Source organism: Pleurodeles waltl, unplaced genomic scaffold (genome assembly GCF_031143425.1).
Source record: "Pleurodeles waltl isolate 20211129_DDA unplaced genomic scaffold, aPleWal1.hap1.20221129 scaffold_97, whole genome shotgun sequence".
Lineage (NCBI taxonomy): Eukaryota > Metazoa > Chordata > Amphibia > Caudata > Salamandridae > Pleurodeles > Pleurodeles waltl.
In genome coordinates this window covers 1,033,079-1,053,054 of record NW_027150408.1, presented here as the reverse complement: position 1 = coordinate 1,053,054, position 19,976 = coordinate 1,033,079, and the positions used below count along the sequence as shown (strand labels likewise).

Genomic DNA, 19,976 nt, shown 5'->3' with positions numbered 1-19,976 from the left:
TTTGCAGGCGTCCTGAGCAGTAAGCGGTCGATCCTTTGGCAGAAGGTGAAGAGGGAGATGCAGAGTAACTCTGGTGAGCTCTTGCATTCGGTATCTGAAGAATTCCCCAAAGCAGAGACCCTAAATAGCCAGAAAAGGAGGTTTGGCTACCCAGGAAGGAGGATTGGCTACTAAGAGAGGTAAGAGCCTATCAGAAGGAGTCTCTGACGTCACCTGCTGGCACTGGCCACTCATAGCAGTCCAGTGTGCCAGCAACACCTCTGTTTCCAAGATGGCAGAGGTCTGGGACACACTGGAGGAGCTCTGGGCACCTCCCCTGGGAGGTGCAGGTCAGAGGAGTGGTCACTCCCCTTTCCTTGGTCCAGTTTCGTGCCAGAGCAGGGCTGGGGGATCCCTAAACTGGTGTAGACTGGCTTATGCAGAGATGGGCAGCATCTGTGCCCATCAAAGCATTTCCAGAGGCTGGGGGAGGCTACTCCTCCCCAGCCATCACACCTATTTCCAAAGGGAGAGGGTCGCACACCCTCTCTCCGAGGAAATCCTTTGTTCTGCCTTCCTGGGCCAGGGCTGCCTGGACCCCAGGAGGGCAGAAACATGTCTGAGGGGTTGGCAGCAGCAACAGCTGCAGTGGAGACCCCGGAAAGGCAGTTTGGCAGTACCCGGGTTCTGTGCTAGAGACCCGGGGGATCATGGAATTGTCTCCCCAATGCCAGAATGGCATTGGGGTGACAATTCCATGATCTTAGACATGTTACATGGCCATGTTCGGAGTTACCATTGTGACGCTATACCTAGGTAGTGACCTATGTATAGTGCACGCGTGTAATGGTGTGCCCGCACTCACAAAGTCTGGGGAATTTGCCCTGAACAATGTGGGGGCACCTTGGCTAGTGCTAGGGTGCCCACACACTAAGTAACTTTGCACCCAACCTTCACCAGCTGAAGGTTAGACATATAGGTGACTTATAAGTTACTTAAATGCAGTGGTAAATGGCTGTGAAATAACGTGGACGTTATTTCACTCAGGCTGCACTGGCAGGCCTGTGTAAGAATTGTCAGATCTCCCTATGGGTGGCAAAAGAAATGCTGCAGCCCATAGGAATCTCCTGGAACCCCAATACCCTGGGTACCTCAGTACCATATACTAGGGAATTATAAGGGTGTTCCAGTATGCCAATGCGAATTGGTGAAATTGGTCACTAGCCTGTTAGTGACAATTTGTAAAGCAGAGAGTGCATAACCACTGAGGTTCTGGTTAGCAGAGCCTCAGTGAGACAGTTAGTCATCACACAGGGAACACATACAGGGCACATACTTATGAGCACTGGGGCCCTATATGGCAGGGTCCCAGTGACACATAGACTAAAACAACATATATACAGTGAAATATGGGGGTAACATGCCAGGCAAGATGGTACTTTCCTACACTAGGTCCAGGGCAGACGGGTGCAGAGGTGTCCTGAGGCATTGGGTCTTTGTCTTCAGGTCACTCACTGTTGCTAGGGTTCTGCAGAATCAGGCTGCAAATGCTGTCAGGAAGTCCACGTAGGGCAAGCTTTGGGTAGGCTGTGTCTGAGCGGCCTGGGGACCATGGTGACACCGCTGGCCCACTTCAACTCGGGCTAGGCAGCTCAGCTGCAGTGGTGTTGCCCAGTGTTGGGTTTTGGCAGTCCTGGTCCTCACAGTTCTTGCTTGGGTGCCTTGGGTGCCTTGGGTGCAGATGCAGGGCAGCATCCTGTAATCCAAAAGAGTTCTTCTTGGTGATTTGTGAAGCACAGACAGCGCTCCCTGTCGTTTGGAACCTGCAGTGGCAGGACAGGTCAGTTGCTCCTCGAGGGCCAGGTGCAGCAGGCAGGCTGGCAGGTTTGGCACCACGTCAGTCGTGCTTCTTAGGTCTCTGGTTTTGCAGTCGTGTTGCACACACCTTTTGTGTCATGGAAGAAAATCAGAGAATCTGTATAGGAAAGTGACCTTGTTGGCATGGTTGCCCCCCACTTTTTGTCTGATATTGGTGATAACTTGACAGAGCGTGATGGGATCCTGCTTTCCCAAAATTGTAGCATTGTGTCAACATTTAGCAGACCCTTGGTACACAGTTAGGTCCCTTGTAAAAAGTACCCATGGTACCAAGGGCCCTGTTCCCTGGAAAGTCCCCAAGGGCTGCAGCATGTGTGCGCTGGTGGTGAGAAAAAGGCAAATTCGACATTGCACCTTTCTCAGTAAGCCGCGCCCACAAACCACTGCCTGTGGTATACGTAAGTCAACACTCAAGCAGGCTTTTAAGCCCTAAGGGAGGATGCACTATACTATAGGTGAGGGCATACCTGCATGAGCAATATGCCCCTAAGTGTCTAAGTCCATTCTTAGACATTGTAAGTCCAGTGGGGCCATATTAAGTATATGGGCTGGGAGTTTGTCATGAATTCCACAGATCCATAATGGCTACACTAAACTCTAGGACGTTTGGTATCAAACTTGTCAGCACAATAAACCCAAACTGATGCCAGTGCTGGTTTTATTGAAACTTGCACCCAGAGGGCATCTTAGTGATGGCCCCTGTATTTACCCAGTCCTTTAATGCAGGACTGACGGGTCTATGCCAGCCTACCACTAACAGACAAGTTTCTGACTCCATGGGGTGAGAGCTTTTGTGCTCTCGTAGGCCAGAAACAAAGGCAACACTGTGTCCGTGCTTCACACCTCCACCCTGCAGGAATTGTAACACCTGGTGGTGAGCCTCAAATGCTCAGGCTTATTACCTAGAAGCAGGCCTGATTCTGAGTGCCCCCAGTCTCCATAGGTTCCCACTATAAAACCCGGCAGCAACTTTGACCTCTGCACCAAGCTGCCCCGTGTGACTGGTGAAGGGTGCTTGGGGCTAACTCGAACTCAGACCAATGGTATTATAACCCCCAGAGAATGGAACTGTAAGTCTGGTACTTACCTCCAAAACTGTACTTTCTTTTATTCCCTACGGAACTGTTCCTGAAAATTGCAGTGTGCCAACTTTTAAAACAGATATTTGCTTTATTCACATAAGCCATTTATATTGCCAAATTAAAACAAATAGGTATTGATACGTATTTTGGACACTTACTTGTAAATGTACTTTCCTTGCAAATTGAATCTTGTGGTTCTAGAAATAAATGGGCAAAATATTTTTTTGATATCTAAAAAGAATTGCCCTGAAGTTAGGGCTTTGAGAGCATGCTTCATTTATTACCTGTGTGCGTACAAATAGTTATTTGCACTACCTTCTGATAAGCCTAACTGCTTGACCACAGTACAAAGCAGCATTAGTATCATATATTTGTTGCCTCTTTAAACTCTGGTGAACCCCTGTACAGACTATGGCCCTCATTACAACATTGGCAGTAAATGCTGCTTACCGCCGTGCAGAAGACCGCCAACACACCGCTGAGGCGGAGGAAATCCGCTACAGCTATTATGACCCACAGGCCGGAATCCGCCAAAATCTAGACACCCACACAGGTCCGCCTCACCAAAGGTCAGTGATAAACTGGCGATAACAAAACCTCCACCGTCACACCAACAGGAATACACCCACACTATCACGACCCACGAATGCATGCGGCGGTCTTTCAACCGCGGTATTCCATTGGCAGTACACACCGCCACACTCAAAATACACACACGTTTACAAAACACAACCACATTGAACAAATCGAAATACACACACCTGATACACATACACACATCACTCAATACAATATAAAAAACACACCCACATCACCCACAAACCCCTACGACAAAAATTGAGAACAAAGCACAGAGAGAGACACCACCATCAACAAACTAGCATCCACAGGCACACAACACCATCACTCACACAACATCCACGCACCTCACACAACACACACAAACATAACCCCTCACACATCACAACACACACCACCGCACACATCACCCACACCACACCATGGCACCGCAAAGACACCCTAGGTTCTCTGAGGAGGAGCTCACGGTCATGGTGGAGGAAATCGTCCAGGTAGAGCCACAGCTATTCAGATCACAGGTGCAGCACACCTCCATTGCTAGGAAGATGGAGCTATGGCGCAGAATCGTAGACAAGGTCAACGCAGTGGGACAGCATCCAAGAACACGGGATGACATCAGGAAGAGGTGGAACGACCTACGGGGGAAGGTGCGTTCCGTGGTCTCAAGACAGCAGATTGCAGTTCAGAGTACTGGCGGTGGACCCCCACCTCCTCCCCCACAACTAACAACATAGGAGGAGCAGGTCTTGGCTATACTGCATCCTGAAGGCCTCGCAGGAGTAGCTGGAGGAATGGACTCTGGTAAGTCAAATCTTAACTATTACATCCCCCACCCTTCCTGCATGCTATCACATATCCCCACCCTCACCCTCACCCCCATCACTCCAACACCTCACATATGTCCCACTATCACAAACCACCCATCCCAACACCAAGCCCTGCATGCAACACCAAAGCATGGACACCCATCATCAAAGCATGTCCACTACAGATGCCCACACAGATCCCCAAACCAAAAATCACACAAGGTCCTAGACAAGATTGTAAGCACTGGGGTACAGGGTCACCCACCCATTGCACACAATGGCACACACAGTTGCAATAATCATGCCTTTACACCCCTGCAGGACCCCTCCCCAACTTCACCGGACAGGAGGTTCCAGACATGTCCACCCCCCCCCCATACAGAAGAGGCCCACAGTGATGACAGCAGCTCTGTCCAACTGGATCTAGATGACCAGCCCGGCCCATCTGATACCTCGGGACAGTCGGTTTCCCACACACTGGCACATGCCCACACAGAGCCCCCCTCAGGAAAAACCGGCACAGCACCCACCCAGCGGGCCCATACCTCTGTCCCCAGGACAAGTCAAGCAGCAGTGTGTCCACCATTACAGGGAACCCAGGCAAACCCAAGAACATCAGGGATCTGGGGGCAGTGGGTACACGGTTCAGGGGACAGAGGAACAGGACAACAGGGGAACTGGGAGGACTGCTGTGCGACAGGGGGAGGACAGGCCCAGGGAACCGCTTCTCCACGAGGCCCTCTCCAACATCATGGGAGTGTACCATCATTCCCAGGAGACGATGGCAATGGTAGTGGCCAAGTTTCAGGAGACCCAGAAGCTGCAGGAGGAACAGTATTTGGGGATCAGGGAGGAACTCAAGTCCATCAACACCACCCTGGTCACCATTGTAGGGGTGCGGAAGGACCTTGTGAACACTAGGAGGGACACTGTGGCACAACAAGGGGTCCCTGACACTAGCCTCGATGATGAACTGCCCACCACCTCTGCCGGCGCTAGTGGACAGGAGGCACCGCCACAGGACCACAGGACCAGCACCCCACCCCCTGCAGATGGAGAACCACCCCGCAAACGGTCCCTGAGATCCAGGACAAAGACAGAGAACAATGCCAACACCCTCGCCAAGAAATGAGACAAACCTGAATGTCATCCTTCTGTCCCACTTTGTCACCCTGTCCATCCATCAACTGCCCTAGCTCCACTTCCCATGCCACTTTGGACAATGCACCTGTGAGACAAATAACTGGACTCTGCCATGGACATTACTCCACCATCACCCCTGACCATTTTCCAACCCCCTCCACTAATTTGCACTTAAATAAACACCCTTGGATCACAAAACAATCTGGAGTCAGTCTGTGCTTTCACAAATGTGTATTTGCTATAACTAAGGAAACTAGCAATGTCCATTGTATTGGCAACATACCTATGTCACACAGCTCTAGTCCATGAAGTAATATAGCAGAGGTCACACACTGGGACCCACATCTGTGAAATGGAAAGGCAAAGAGACAGGTCAGGGTCCATACACTGGGTGAAAGTGACAGACATATGATAGGTCTAACAACTGTATGAGATGTAGGAGGCAGTGATGTCTTCTTACCTGTGTCTCACTGGAAGTATTGCCCGATCACGTTGTTTCTGTTGTCGATATCCTCTTCTTCTGCCTCCTCTTCTTCACTGTCCACAGACTCCACAGCTGCCACAAGACCTCCTTCTGGACCATCCTCCTGCAGAAAAGCCACTTGTCGTCGCAAAGCCAGGTTGTGCAGCCTACAGCAGGCCACGATGATCTGGCACACCTTCTTTGATGAGTAGTAGAAAGAACCACCTGTCATATAGAGGCACCGGAACCTGGCATTCAGGAGGCCGAAGGTCCTTTCGATCACTCTCCTAGTTCGCCCATGTGCCTCATTGTAGCATTCCTCTGCCCTTGTCCTGGGATTTCTCACTGGGGTCAGTAGCCATGACAGGTTGGGGTAACCAGAGTCACCTGCAAATGTCGAGGGACAACTGTTAGACACACACTAACCCTTAGGGACAACCCCAGACAACTATTCACAGGGTATAGGGTCCTTGTCCTCACCTATTAGCCACACACAGTGCCTCTGGAGTTGCCCCATCACATAAGGGATCCTATTTAGGCAATACTCCAATAGTAGGTAAGTAAACATACTATACATGTACAGTAACAATCAGGAATAAGCTTAAAAAGCAATTGAAAACACTGTAAAACAGCAGACAAAACTCAAGACCAGGGGGAGTGGGAGTGGGGGTGTTGGGGTTAGATGGATGCAGGAGTTGGTCGACGGTGGAAAGAAGAGGGTCAACACTGGGGCAGATGAAAAGTTCCTGGCTGATGCGGTCGACGTCCCACGCTGGATGAAGGATTGTAGTCAGTCTGTGGACTGGAAAAACCACATACAAGACTTGGAAAAGGCAAATATCGCAATTGCTAGAAGTGGATCTGTTAGGGACCAGGAAGGTCAGGGTGCAGGGTGACTCATCCCACAGGCAAAGTCCCTGGTGACCCTCGGCAGTGCAGAGAGCCCAAAGAAGAAGATGCAGCCCATAGAGATGACTCACAGGCAAGGAGCACAGGAGTCACGGTGAGGCCCATGCAGGACACTTAAAAAGGAATCCCACGTCACTGAATAACCATGCGAAGGGCCGAGTGTCGCAGGGAAGAGTGATGTGGACTGGAGCTACACAAAGACTGAAGTTCCCCTGGAGCAGATGCCATCAAGCCTTGTCAGTTGCAAGAGGCACTATGCATGGAGAAGGGAAGGTCCTACCTTCACCCAAGTTGGACAGCTGGGAGAGAGGATGCCAAGGACCACTCCAGACCACCATCTGTGATGCAGGATCCACACAGTTCCATAGAAGAGGAGATCCATGCAGCCGGTTGTCATTGCAGCAGAAGGCCTGCAGATGCACAGGAGCGACTCCTTCATTCCACGGGAAGTTTGCTTCTTAGTGCGGACTGAAGACTCGCCGCCCTCATACAATGCACAGCCGGGGAAATGGTACAGTTGCTAGAAGAAGCCAGAGAAACAATGTTGGAGAGCAGAGGCATAGCTGTAGATGCGGATTGTAGGTCCCTGTGGAGTCCAGTTGCAGTTCGAGTGGCCAGAAGTTTCAGTAAACGATGCAGATGATTCCTGCTGGAGTCTTGCATGTCGAATCTGGGAACCCACCCAAGAGGGAGGCCCTAAATAGCCATGGAAGGGGAACTGGTCACCTAACCACGTGACCACCTATCAGGACGAGGCTGTGACATCACCTGCCTGACGTGGCCACTAAGATGCTCCCAGAGGCCTCTGCCCACCATAGTGTCAAGATGGCTGAATCAAAGGGCCATCAGGAGGAGCTCTGGGCACCACCCCTGGGGTGGTGATAGACAGGGGAGTGGTCATTCCCATTTCTCAGTTCCAGGACAGAGCAGGGATTAGGGGTCCCTCAACTGGTGCAAATTGGTTTATGCAAGGATAGCACCAAAGGTGACCATCAAAGCATACCAGTGGCTTGGCGAGGCTACCCCTCCCAAGTCATTTAACACTTTTTATAACAAAGGAAGAGGGTGTTGCCTCCCTCCCCTAAATGAAATTCTTTTATTCTGCCTTCCTGGACTACAAGTCGGACATGTTTGATAACAAACATGCCCATGTTCAGAGTTACCCTTATATAGCTGGACAAAGGGTGTGACCTATGTCCAGTACACACATGAAATGGCATCCCTGCACTCATGAAGTCCAGGAAAATGGAGACGAGTTTGTGGGGACATCTCTGCTCATGCAGGGGTGCCTTCCGACATCGGTACTTGCAGCAGGCCCTCTGGGCTAGGAGGCCCTGCCTTAGGAGTGACTTACAGGGACCTAGTGCAGTGAACTTCAGTGAAAGGATGCATGTACCTTTACATGCAGGCTGCAATGGCTGTCCTGCAAACACATTTTACATAGGTCCCCATGGGTGGAATAATATGCTGCAGCCCATGGGGAACCCCTGGCGTCTCCATGCCCAGGACACCATATACTAGAGACTTACATGGGGGCACCAGTATGCCAAATGTGGGAGGTATGAAGTCATAGCAAACAAATGTACAGGGGGAGTGCACAGTAACTGGGGTCCTGGTTATCATACTGACACGCAAAAAGTGGGGGTAACCATGCCAAAAAAAGGGTACTTTCCTACAGCTACATAACCCTGGAGTCACTACACCCTGTAGATGACCACTTTCTGTGGGGAGTGGGCAACATCATGTCCAGAGGTCCTAAATTCCCCCAGACACAAGCAGAATTTCCTAGGCTGTGTCCATTTCGAGCTGGTCACCCTAGGGGTGTGTCCAGCCTAGAAATGCAAAATGCCTCCTACATAGCTAATGTTCCTGAATATCCAGGTGCCAGATGGGCTCTGGGGGTCAGCATCTCCCTCTCAGAGACCACATCTGTCTCGGAATGCAGATCATGCTATGGGAAGAGGTGTCCAACACCTCACCCTGAGAAGCTTTGTGACTGACCTCCAAAGAGCAAAGGCTCTCACCCCTGGATCTCAGACTCTAGTCTGTTGGTGGCAAACTGGCTAGAACTGGTCAGTTAGCTCAGAAGCAGTTGGTATGTTTTCAGGAGGCAACTCTAAGGTGCGCTCTGGATGCGTGCATTAATAAATCTATCGCCAGGGCTTATAAAACATGAGATGTTCAACACCAAACATCCCTATTTTCATTGAAGACACCATGGAGCTGGGCAACTCATATTAATCAGTGTCCAGCACATCTATTTAAAATGCAATCCCTGTTCACTTAATATATCTAAGAAACGACAGACATAGCAGGGGCATATCTGCTCTTGCAGATATGACCACGCATATAATATTATGCACCCTGCCTGAGGGCTATAAGGCCTGCTGTAGGGGTGACTTACAAATATTACATGCAGTGTTTTGGGGACATGGCACACAGTCCATAAGTCATGTTGTGTTTTCACTTTTAGGGGGCACCTTGTCACGCAGTCTGCATGAGGTCAGTTCTGGGTCCCTTAGAGAAGAACAAGTTCTGCTACAGCTCTTAGCGACCCTCTGCAGTACCCAGGCACTCTAGGTAACACTTACTATGGAACTTACAAGGGTGCTACAGAGCCTTATCACTTGGGATCAAGGGATCAGGTGTCTTGTTTTGGGGAAGGCAGACTGGCACTGGGGACCTGCTTACCAGGAAGCCGGTGCACTTCTGTTAAAGCTGCATCAAAACCTGGCAACAAGTTGGGAGGGAGCAAGGGACAGACAGCTACGTACAAGTGTGAGAATGACTGTTTTGCGATATTCATGAATTGGTTGCAATGTTACACAAGGAGGACGCACTGGGCGTTGAGCTGAATTCGTGACTATCGCACGTGGTGCCAAAAAATCTTGCCTTCGAATGTATTATGACCTTGGCCTAAGTTGTTAAATGCAGGGCTGCTCAGTTCCAAGGCAACCAAGACTTACTTGGTTTCACCTTATCCCACTTTCTTCTACCGTCCTACTCTTCCTTTCTCCTTATTTTATCCTTGCAGGTTCATTTTCTTCTCTACTTTCTCCTTGTGATTGCTTTCCTATGACCCTGTTCCCCTTCCCATTCTGCCTTTTGCTAGGTCACTGGCACACTGATATACATTCTAAAAGTTTTAACATCTAATTGTCAGGGATAGTGAGGTCTTTCCATTATTGTAACGCGGGAGCAGCTCACTACTATTAATGGAAATAATCTGTGTGACACCCTCACATTTACAATATATGAGGTTCTATTTTGATCTATGTACGAAGTTGGCTCTGTATATACTATCTCAAAATGAGAGATAGTGTGCACAGAGTCCAAAGGTTCCCCTTAGAGGTTGATAGTGGCAAAATTAGATAATTGGAATGCTCTAATTTTTGGTAGTGTAGTCGAGCAGTAGGCTTATCAGAGGATAGTGTTAAGCATTTGTTGTACACACACAGGCAATAAATGAAGAACACGCACTCAAAGACTTAAGTCAAGGCCAATAGTTTTTATATAGAAAAATATATTTTCTTAATTTATTTTAGAACCACAAGATTCAGGATTTAAGTAAATACATTAAATGCAAGGTACTCCACACAGGTAAATAAGGAACTTTGAATTAAAGCAGTAGTACAGACAGTATAGGTTAAAATGGCAATAAGCTATTTTAAAAGTGGACACTGCAAAAATCAACAGTTCCTGGGGGAGGTAAGTTTGGTTAAGTTTCTCAGGTAAGTAAAGCACTTACACAGTCAGTCTCCTGGGCATAGGCAGCCCACTGTTGGGGGGCAAAGTCACCACAGCAGCAACACAGGGCCGGTCAGTTGCAGATGTCAAAGGAGGGCCCAAAACACATAGGCGCCTATGGAGAACAGGGGTGCTCCTGTTCCGGTCTGCTGGCATGTAAATACCTGCGTACTCTGGTAGCAGACCAGGGGGGTTTTGTAGAGCACTGGCAGGGGGAGGAGGACACAAACAGGCACACGAAACACACCCTCAGTGGAAAGGGTGGGCCGAGTGCAGTGGGCAAAGTAGGCGTCGGGTTAGCTATAGGAAGCAATAGAGGGACCCGGGGGTCACTTAGGCGATGCAGGCAGGGCACAGGGGAGCTTCTCGGGCCAACCACCGACTGGGCTAGGAAGAGGGCCACGTGCTGGTCACTTCTGCAATGGTGGGTGGTTCCTCTCGGTCCTGGGGGCTGCAGGTGCAGTGCTTGGTCCAGGCGTCGGGTTCCTGGTTACCAGGCAGTCACGGTCAGGGGTAGCCTCTGGATCCTCTATGCAGGTGTCGCTGTGGGTGTGCAGGGGGGTTTTCTCAGGTTACTCACGTTATGGCAGTCGCCTGGGAGTCCTCTCTGCGGTATTTGTTTTCTGGAGCTCGAGTTGGGGGCGTCGGGTGCAGAGTGAGAAGTCTCACACTTCCGGCGGGAAGGGAGAGTTCTTTCAAAGTTGCAAAAATTTTGCAGTTTGTGAACAGTGCTGCTGTTCTCTGGAGTTTCTTGGTCCTTCGGGTTCAGTGCAGTCCTCTGAGTCCTCAGAGGTCGCTGGTCCCTGACCATGCCCTGGGGTGTTGTAACAAAAGGCATTAGCCTTTGAGGCTCACCACCAGGTTCATCCCAGCTAGTGGAGATGCCCGCCCCTCTGGCCACTGCCCCCACTTTAGGCAGCAAGGCTGGAGGAGATGATGAGGAAAACAAGACCCATCCACCAGTCAGGACAGCCCTTAAGGTGCCCTGAGCTGAGGTGACTCCTGCCTTTAGAAATCCTCCCTCTTGAGATTGGAGGACTCCCCCAATAGGAATATGGATGTGCCCCCATCCCCTCAGGGAGAAGGCACAAAGAGGGCTTTGTTCCTGGCCACAGAGTGACAAAGGCACTCTCCCCATGTGGCCAGAAACTCGTCTGGTTGTGGCAGACTGGCAGAAACTGGTCAGCCTAGCACTAGGAGTCGGACTGGTATTCCGGGTCCCTCTCTAAGATGCCCTCTGGGTGTATTTTAAAATAAATCCCACACTGGCATCAGTGTGCATTTATTGTGCTGAGAAGTTGGATACCAAACTTCTCAGATTTCAGTGTAACCATAATGAAACTGTGGAGTTTGTGTTTGTTAAACTCCCAGACCATATACTCTTTCATGGCTACCCTGCAATTACAATGGCCAAGGTTTTGCTTGGACACTGCAGGGGCATATTCATCATGCACTTATGCACTCACCTGTGATATAGTGCACCCAGCCTTAGGGCTGTAAGGCCTGCTAGAGGGGTGACTTACCTATGCCACAGGCAGTGGGTTGTGGGCATAGCACTCTGAGGGGAGTGCCATGTCGACTTAGTATTATTTCTCCACACCAGCACACACAAGCTGTGAGGCAGTGTGCATGTGCTGAGTGAGGGGTCCCCAGAGTGGCATAAGGCATGCTGCAGCCCTTAGAGACCTTCCCTGGAAACAGGCCCTTGGTACCAGGGGTACCATTTACAATGGATCTATCTGTGTGCCAGGGCTGTGTCAATTGTGGGAACAAAGGTACAGGTTAGGGAAAGAACACAGGTGCTAGGGCCTGGTTAGCAGGGTCCCAGCACACTTTCAATCATAACTGGCATCGGCAAAAGTTAAGGGGGTAACCATGCCAAGGAAGGCATTTCCTCACCCCCCCCCCCCCCACCAGGCAGGTCTTATCCTCCAAACCCACCCTTGCTGCCATCCACAGAATCAGGAAGAGTACATCTGAAGGCAGATGCTTCTCTTACCTTGTAGCCCAGTCAATAAAAACACGCTTCCGCTCAAACTCAGACATGCAGCCTCACTGAACCAGCTCACAAAGGATCTAAAGACATGGATCGCCGAGTGTGCAGCACGTCCACAACAGCAATTTGAGCCTCCACGGGTGATAAGCCGCCCTTTAAAACTGTCAGATTACTCGACTGACTGATGTGTGCAAAAATACATTGATTAGGAATGAAAAACTTTTTGCCTAATAATAGCTTTACAAGTATGTCTCAATAAAAACATAAAAAAAGAAAAGTAAAGTTTTACCTAAAAGTTATTTTGAAAGATTACCAATACATAACTCACCAACTGTTCAATATCAACAGTCATGTTTGGCCAATAGAAACGGCTGCCAATACTCTTTTTGGTTTTGTTAATTCCAAAGTGATCTCCAATTAGTGAAGAATGTAAATTATTAAAAATTTGTTTTGCCAATTCTTCACCAATGATAGATAACAAGTGCCTTCTTCCCCTTTCCTACAAAGAACAAGTTTTCACCTAATTTGCCCAAAAAAAAACCATGAGAACATTTAAAGGAAGATTTCTATTTACTGCGCATGTTCCACAAAAGATACATTAAAAGCAAGTAATATATAAATATATATATATTGAAAATGTCACTTACCCAGTGTACATCTGTTCGTGGCATGTTCCGCTGCAGATTCACATGCTATGCACAGGTCCTGCCATCTAGTGTTGGGCTCGGAGTGTTACAAGTTGTTTTTCTTCAAAGAAATCTTTTCGAGTCACGGGACTGAGTGACTCCTCCTTTTCGGCTCCATTGCGCATGGGCATCGGCTCCATCTTAGATTGTTTTCCCGCAGAGGGTAAGGTAGGAGTGATAGAGTGTAAAGAAATAGATGTCCATGCAATGGAATAGAGATGTATATACAGAGTTTAAATAAAGAGGTGTCCATGCAATGGAGTAGAGATGTATATACATATGTACAAATTTTAAATGTACCTTAAACGGCTACAGGCTCCCGGGGAGGAGGGAGGGCGCATGTGAATCTGCAGCGGAACATGCCACAAACAGATGTACACTGGGTAAGTGACATTTTCCATTCGATGGCATGTGTAGCTGCAGATACACATGCTATGCATAGACTACAAAGCAGTAATCCTCCCGTAAGCGGGGGTCAGCCTGTAGGAGTTGAAGTTGTCTGAAATAATGTTCTTAGTACAGCCTGTCCTGCTGTGGCCTGTTGTGTTGCCAACACATCTACACAGTAATGATTGGTAAATGTATGAGGTGTTGACCAAGTGGCTGCTTTACAAATTTCTGTCATTTGGTATGTTTTCTAGAAATGCCATTGTTGCTCCTTTTTTCCTAGTGGAATGTGCCTTTGGCGTAATTAGCAGTTGTCTTTTAGCCTTTAGGTAACAAGTTTGGATACATTTCACTATCCACCTGGCTATGCCTTGTTTGGATATAGGGTTACCAGTATGGGGTTTTTGGAATGCGATGAACAATTGTTTAGTTTTACAAAATGATTTTGTTCTGTCAATGTAATACATTAAAGCTCTCTTAATATCTAATGTATGTAGTGCTCTTTCTGCCACTGAGTCTGGCTGTGAGAAGAACACTGGGAGTTCCACTGTTTGGTTTAAATGAAACCGTGAGATGACTTTAGGTAGAAATTTAGGGTTTGTGCGAAGTACAACCTTGTGTTTGTGTACTTTTATAAAGGGTTGTTCAATAGTGAATGCTTGTATTTCACTAACTCTTCGTAATGAAGTAATTGCCGCTAGAAATGCTACTTTCCAAGTTAGGAATTGAATCTGACAAGAGTGCATGGGTTCAAAGGGTGGACCCATGAGTCTTGTAAGTACAATGTTAAGATTCCATGAGGGTACTGGTGGTGTTCGTGGAGGTATGATTCGTTTGAGACCCTCCATGAAAGCTTTAATGACTGGCACTCTAAATAGAGATTTGGTTTGTTTATTTTAGAAATAAGCAGAAATTGCTGTGAGATGTATTTTGATGGATAAAAAGCTACATTTGCTTTTTGTAGGTGGAGTAAATAACCTGCAATGCCTTGTATGGTTGCATCTAAGGGTGTTATGTGTTTTGCTTGACAGTAGAAAACAAATCTTTTCCATTTGTTAGCATAACACTGCCTGGTGGTAGGTTTTCTTCCATACATTCTGGTGGAAGATTTAGATATCCAAACTCTAAGATTTCAGGAGCCAGATTGCCAGATTGAGTATTGCTGGATTGGGGTGTCTGATCTGTTGTTTGTTTTGTGTCAACAGGTCCTGTCTGTTTGGGAGTTTGATGTGTGGTACTATTGACAGGTCTAGCAATGTGGTGTACTATGGTTGACGTTCCTACGCTGGTGCTATAAGTATGAGTTTGAGTTTGTTTTGACGCAGTTTGTTGACCAGAAACGGAATGAGCGGGAGAGGGGTAAAAGCGTAAGCAAATATCCCTGACCAATTGATCCATAGAGCATTGCCCTTCGATCGAGGGTGTGGGTACCAGGACGCAAAGTTTTGGCATTTTGTGTTGTGGTTGGTGGCGAACAGATCTATGTCTGGTGTCCCCCACTGACGAAAGTATTTGTGAAGTACTTGGGGGTGAATTTCCCACTCGTGAGTTTGTTGGTGATCTCGACTGAGGTCATCTGATTGTGAATCCCTGGAATGTATTGAGCTACCAGGTGTATGTTGTTGTGAATTGCCCAATGTCAAATCTTTTGTGCTAGAAGGCAAAGTTGTGATGGGTGGGTTCTTGCCTGTTTGTTTAAGTAGTACATTGTTGTCATATTGTCTGTTCTGACAAGAATGTGTTTGTGAGCAAGAAGAGGTTGAAAGGCTCTTAGTGCTAAGGAGACTGCTAGCAGTTCTAAGTGATTTATCTGAAACTGTTTCTGTTTGTTGTCCCATTGTCCCTGAATATTGTGATTATTGAGGTGAGCCCCCCATCCAATCATTGATTCATCTGTTGTAAGAATGGCATGAGGCACAGGGTCTTGAAATGGCCGCTCTTTGTTTAAATTTGTGGGATTCCACCACGGAAGCGATACGTGTGTTTGGCGGTCTATCAACACTAGATCTTGGAGATGACCATGTGCCTGCGTCCATTGTTTTGCGAGGCACTGTTGTAAGGGCCGCATGTGTAATCTTGCCTTTGGGACAATGCATGATGCCATCATACCCAGCAGTTTCATGATAAAACGGACAGTGTAGTGTTGGTTTATCTGAATTTTTGTCAATATGTTGTGGAACAATTGCACTCTTTGTGGGCTTGGACTTGCAAGTGCCTTTTGAGTGTTTAGTGTAGCCTCTAAGTACTGCTGAATTTGTGATGGTTGCAGGTGTGATTTTTGATAATTTATTGAGAACCCTAGTGTGTGTAGGGTGTCTATTACATAACGTGTGTGATGTTGACACTGTTTTTGAGTGTTGGCTTTTATTAGCCAATCATCGAGATATGGGAATACATGCATATGCTGTCTCCTTATGTATGCTGCGACTACGGCAAGGCATTTTGTAAAGACTCTGGGGGCTGTTATCCCGAAGGGTAATACTTTGAATTGGTAATGTTTTCATTGTATAACAAACCTGAGGTATTTTCTGTGAGCTGGATGGATGGGTATGTGAAAATACGCATCTTTTAGATCCAATGTTGCCATCAATTCTCCCTGTTGTAGCAGTGGGACTACATCTTGTAGTGTTACCATGTGAAAGTGTTCTGATGTATGTAGAGGTTGAGAGTCCTGAGATGTAATATTGGTCTTAATGTGTTGTCTTTCTTGGGAATAAGGAAGTACAGGGAGTAAACCCCTGTTCCTTTTTGATGATGCAGCACCAGTTCTATGGCTTGTTTGAGTAATAGTGCCTGTGCTTCTGTTTGCAACATTGCAAGATGTTGTGATGAAAGTTTGTGCGCTTTTGGGGGAATGTCTGGAGGAAATTGTGTGAATTCTATGCAGTAACCATTTTGGATAATGGATAGTACCCATGTGTCTATTGTGATGTTTAACCATTGGTCATATACCATTTTCAGTCTTCCTCCCACAGGGAAAGTGTGTTTAGGGAAGGTGATGATAAAGTCACTGTTTGTGTTTAGTGGCTTGTTTTGAGGATTGGTATTTTCCTCTAGATATGGGGAATTGTCCTCTGTAGGATCCCCGAAATCCCCCTCTTTGGTATTGTGTCTGCTGAGAGGGCTTGGAGTGTGAGGTAGGTGGCTCAGAAGGCTGTGGCCTGAAGCCTGCCCTATGTTGAGGATCCGAAATGAGCCTCTGTATTGGGATGAATAAAGTGCTCCCATCGCTTTGGCAGTGTCAGCGTCTTTTTTCATTTTATCTATGGCTGTGTCCACCTGTGTGCTGAAAAATTGCTGCGGATAAAAAGGCATGTTGAGGACGGCTTGTTGGATTTCAGGTTTAAGACCTGAGCCATGCATGTCGTCTAATGGTGACAGCCGTATTTATAGTCCTCGCGGCTGTATCTGCTGAGTCTAGTGCCAATCTTATTTGATTGTTCGTAATTGCCTGTCCCTCCTCTACTACCTGCTGGGCTCTCTTCTGTTGGTCCTTGGGGAGATGCTGAATAATGTCCTTCATCTCATCCCAATGAGCCCTATCGTATCTAGCTAGAAGGGCCTGCGAATTAGCTTTGCGCCACTGATTGCCTGCATCTTCAGAGGACTGTGAGTTAGCCCTTTTTCTCGCTGCGCTGACCACTACTGAATCAGGGGGCAGCTGTTGTGTGATATAAATGGGGTCTGAGGGTGGTGGCTTGTACTTTTTCTCTACCCTTGGGGTTATAGCCCGTCCTTTAACCGGTTCTTGGAATATCTGCTGTGCATGTTTGAGCATACCAGGGAGCATGGGTGTGCTTTGGTATGTGGCATGAGTTGAGGACAATGTATTGAACAAGAAGACATCCTCTAGAGGTTCTGTGTGCATGGTCACGTGCTTAAAAGCTGCTACCCTAGCTAGAACCTGTGTATACAAGGTGCTATCCTCAGGTGGCAATGGCTTAGATGGGTAGCACTCTGGGCTATTGTCTGAGACTGGGTTTTCATAGAGATCCCATGGATCTGTGTCCTGATGTGGCTGCATAGTGTGTGATGGAGACTGTGCAGTGGGTGTAGCAGGCGGGGAGACATTGTGTTGAGGAGAGAGAGGAGGAGACTGGTGAGGAGAAAACTGGGGAGGCAGAGATTTCTCTCTTGGCACTTTAACCGTTGGCTGATCAGTGTCCAAGCATCCGTGGAAGGCCAGTTTTCTTTTTATTTTGAGAGGAAGTGCTGTGAGGATTTTTCCAGTATCCTTGTGGATCTGTATCCTGGCCTGTTTGTCATCGAAATCATCCATTTGTTGTAATTCTTCCTCAAATCGATGGCTTTCTTTTAGCTGTTTCGAAAGTCCATGCTCCTGTGTATAGGAATATCTTTTCGGCTCCGAAGTCGTTTTTTTCGGCACCGACGGGCCTGGAGTAGTTGTTGGCCTCGGTTCCGAAAGTGACTTTCGGGGTCTCGACCCGATGGGTCAGTGTCGTATGCTTTCAGAGCCTGTGCCACAGCTCGAGTCCGAAGGCTTTGTTACGGGCATGGCCTTTTTCGGTGCCAGAGATTTTACTTGGTCACCGGTCGCTTTTTTATGGATGGAGCCATGACCTTCTGGCAATGGCATCCCCGAGGCCTTGTTTTTGGGCTTTGTTTGGGTCGGGGCAAGCGTACTCACATGCTGGCCCACTGTTAGAGGTCTGTCGACGTCAGACTCTTGTTCGGAATCGGATCCCCGAACGGAGACGGCGGTGTGGATCATCTCCTCCTCTTCTGCGCCGAGGCATTCGGTGCTTCTGGACGCCATCTCTAACCTTCGCGCACTTCGGTCTCTTAAAGTCTTTTTCGAACAGAAGGATTTACAGACTTCACAAGTATCGAGGAAGCACCGAAAAAGGCCATGCAAACCAGATGTTGATCTGTGTAGGGATACTTGGCGTGGCACCGAGGGCAGAATCTAAACGGGGTCTGGTCCATGAGGCTTCAACAATACTTTTGGTCGGGCCGACCAGGTCCAAGTTGGGCACGGGTGCCCCGAAGGGCAATCAAAGATGTGTATCCGCCGGTACCGAGGTGTCGATGCTTGGATGAGACGCGATCGAAAACAATACCAATGATTTTAGATGGTTTCTAAGATTTTCCGACTCAAACAACCGGATTGAAGAGGAACACGTCCGAACCCGATGGCGGAAAGAAAACAATCTAAGATGGAGCCGATGCCCATGCGCAAAGGAGCCGAAAAGGAGGAGTCACTCAGTTCTGTGACTCGAAAAGACTTCTTTGAAGGAAAACAACTTGTAACACTCCAAACCCAACACTAGATGGCAGGGCCTGTGCATAGCATGTGTATCTGCAGCTACACATGCCATCGAACATACATATATATATATATATATATATATATATATATATATATATATATATATATATATATATATATGTATATATACACACACATGTTAACAATCATTTAAAATAATTTAATATAATTAAATGAATCAGACTAAACAATATTTGTTAACACAAAAGTAGGTAGATCAATATAATTGAAAGGATCACCAATTCATGAAGCTTCGTTCAAACAAGTACAGTACATTTTATGAATGTATAACCATTTTCTAATTCCAAAGCAATCTGAAAACTAACTTACCATCAATGGTGAATTTTTTGGAAAGTCTCCGTAATCCATTCTTCATCACTTTACTGAAATAATCAGGGTATACATTACTGCGTATATAATTCGGAATCTGGTTGTACTTTGTGACGTCCATTGTTCTTTACAATAACAAAAAAATATAAAATGAAGAAAATCTAAACATCGTAATTGTGAAAAAGTAAAACATTACATAGATGAATATACGTTAACAAAGGTAATTACTGTGTTCCTCTGATTGACAATTTACACCCACACATTCATTTTTTGAGAATTAAAATTTTCAGTTTAGATCTTCTTCCGACATTTAGCATTTACAATATCAAGATTTGGTTGATCTGTTATACAATTAACATACAAGCAAACAGTAAAACTTAACTTAGGTCTTGGTATTATACTCAGGAAGTGTTCAACTGCGGTGTCTGGGTAATAAGTCTAGCAATGTGGCTTTAGTGGCCTTGTGTTCCCCAGCTTGGTGATGCTCTTTCCCAATAATATGTGATTATTTACATTGGTGGGGGAAGCCCAGTCTAGTGTCAGTTTATGGCGCGTGGCTCTCCGGAGCTTAATGTTCCTGGTCTGGTTATTAACCCCTTTCTTGTTAGTCACCATGGGTTGCAACCGGTTGTGGTGGTGAGTGTGGGAGCGTTCTCTAATTTGATAGTTTTATAGTTTTGTCCCATCCAACTTACTTGGGG

General features: G+C 47.2%; 1 long non-coding RNA gene across 2 annotated transcripts in view; it reads right to left on the bottom strand.

The window, feature by feature from the left end:
* The window catches only part of LOC138282305 (uncharacterized), an 85,888-nt gene extending 66,487 nt beyond the window's left edge, over nt 1–19,401 (bottom strand). For both annotated transcript variants that reach the window (XR_011200909.1, XR_011200910.1), the window contains exon 1: nt 19,276–19,401. This is a non-coding gene — a long non-coding RNA (uncharacterized lncRNA). The remainder of the gene's footprint in view (nt 1–19,275) is intronic.
* Nucleotides 19,402–19,976: the final 575 nt, after the last annotated feature.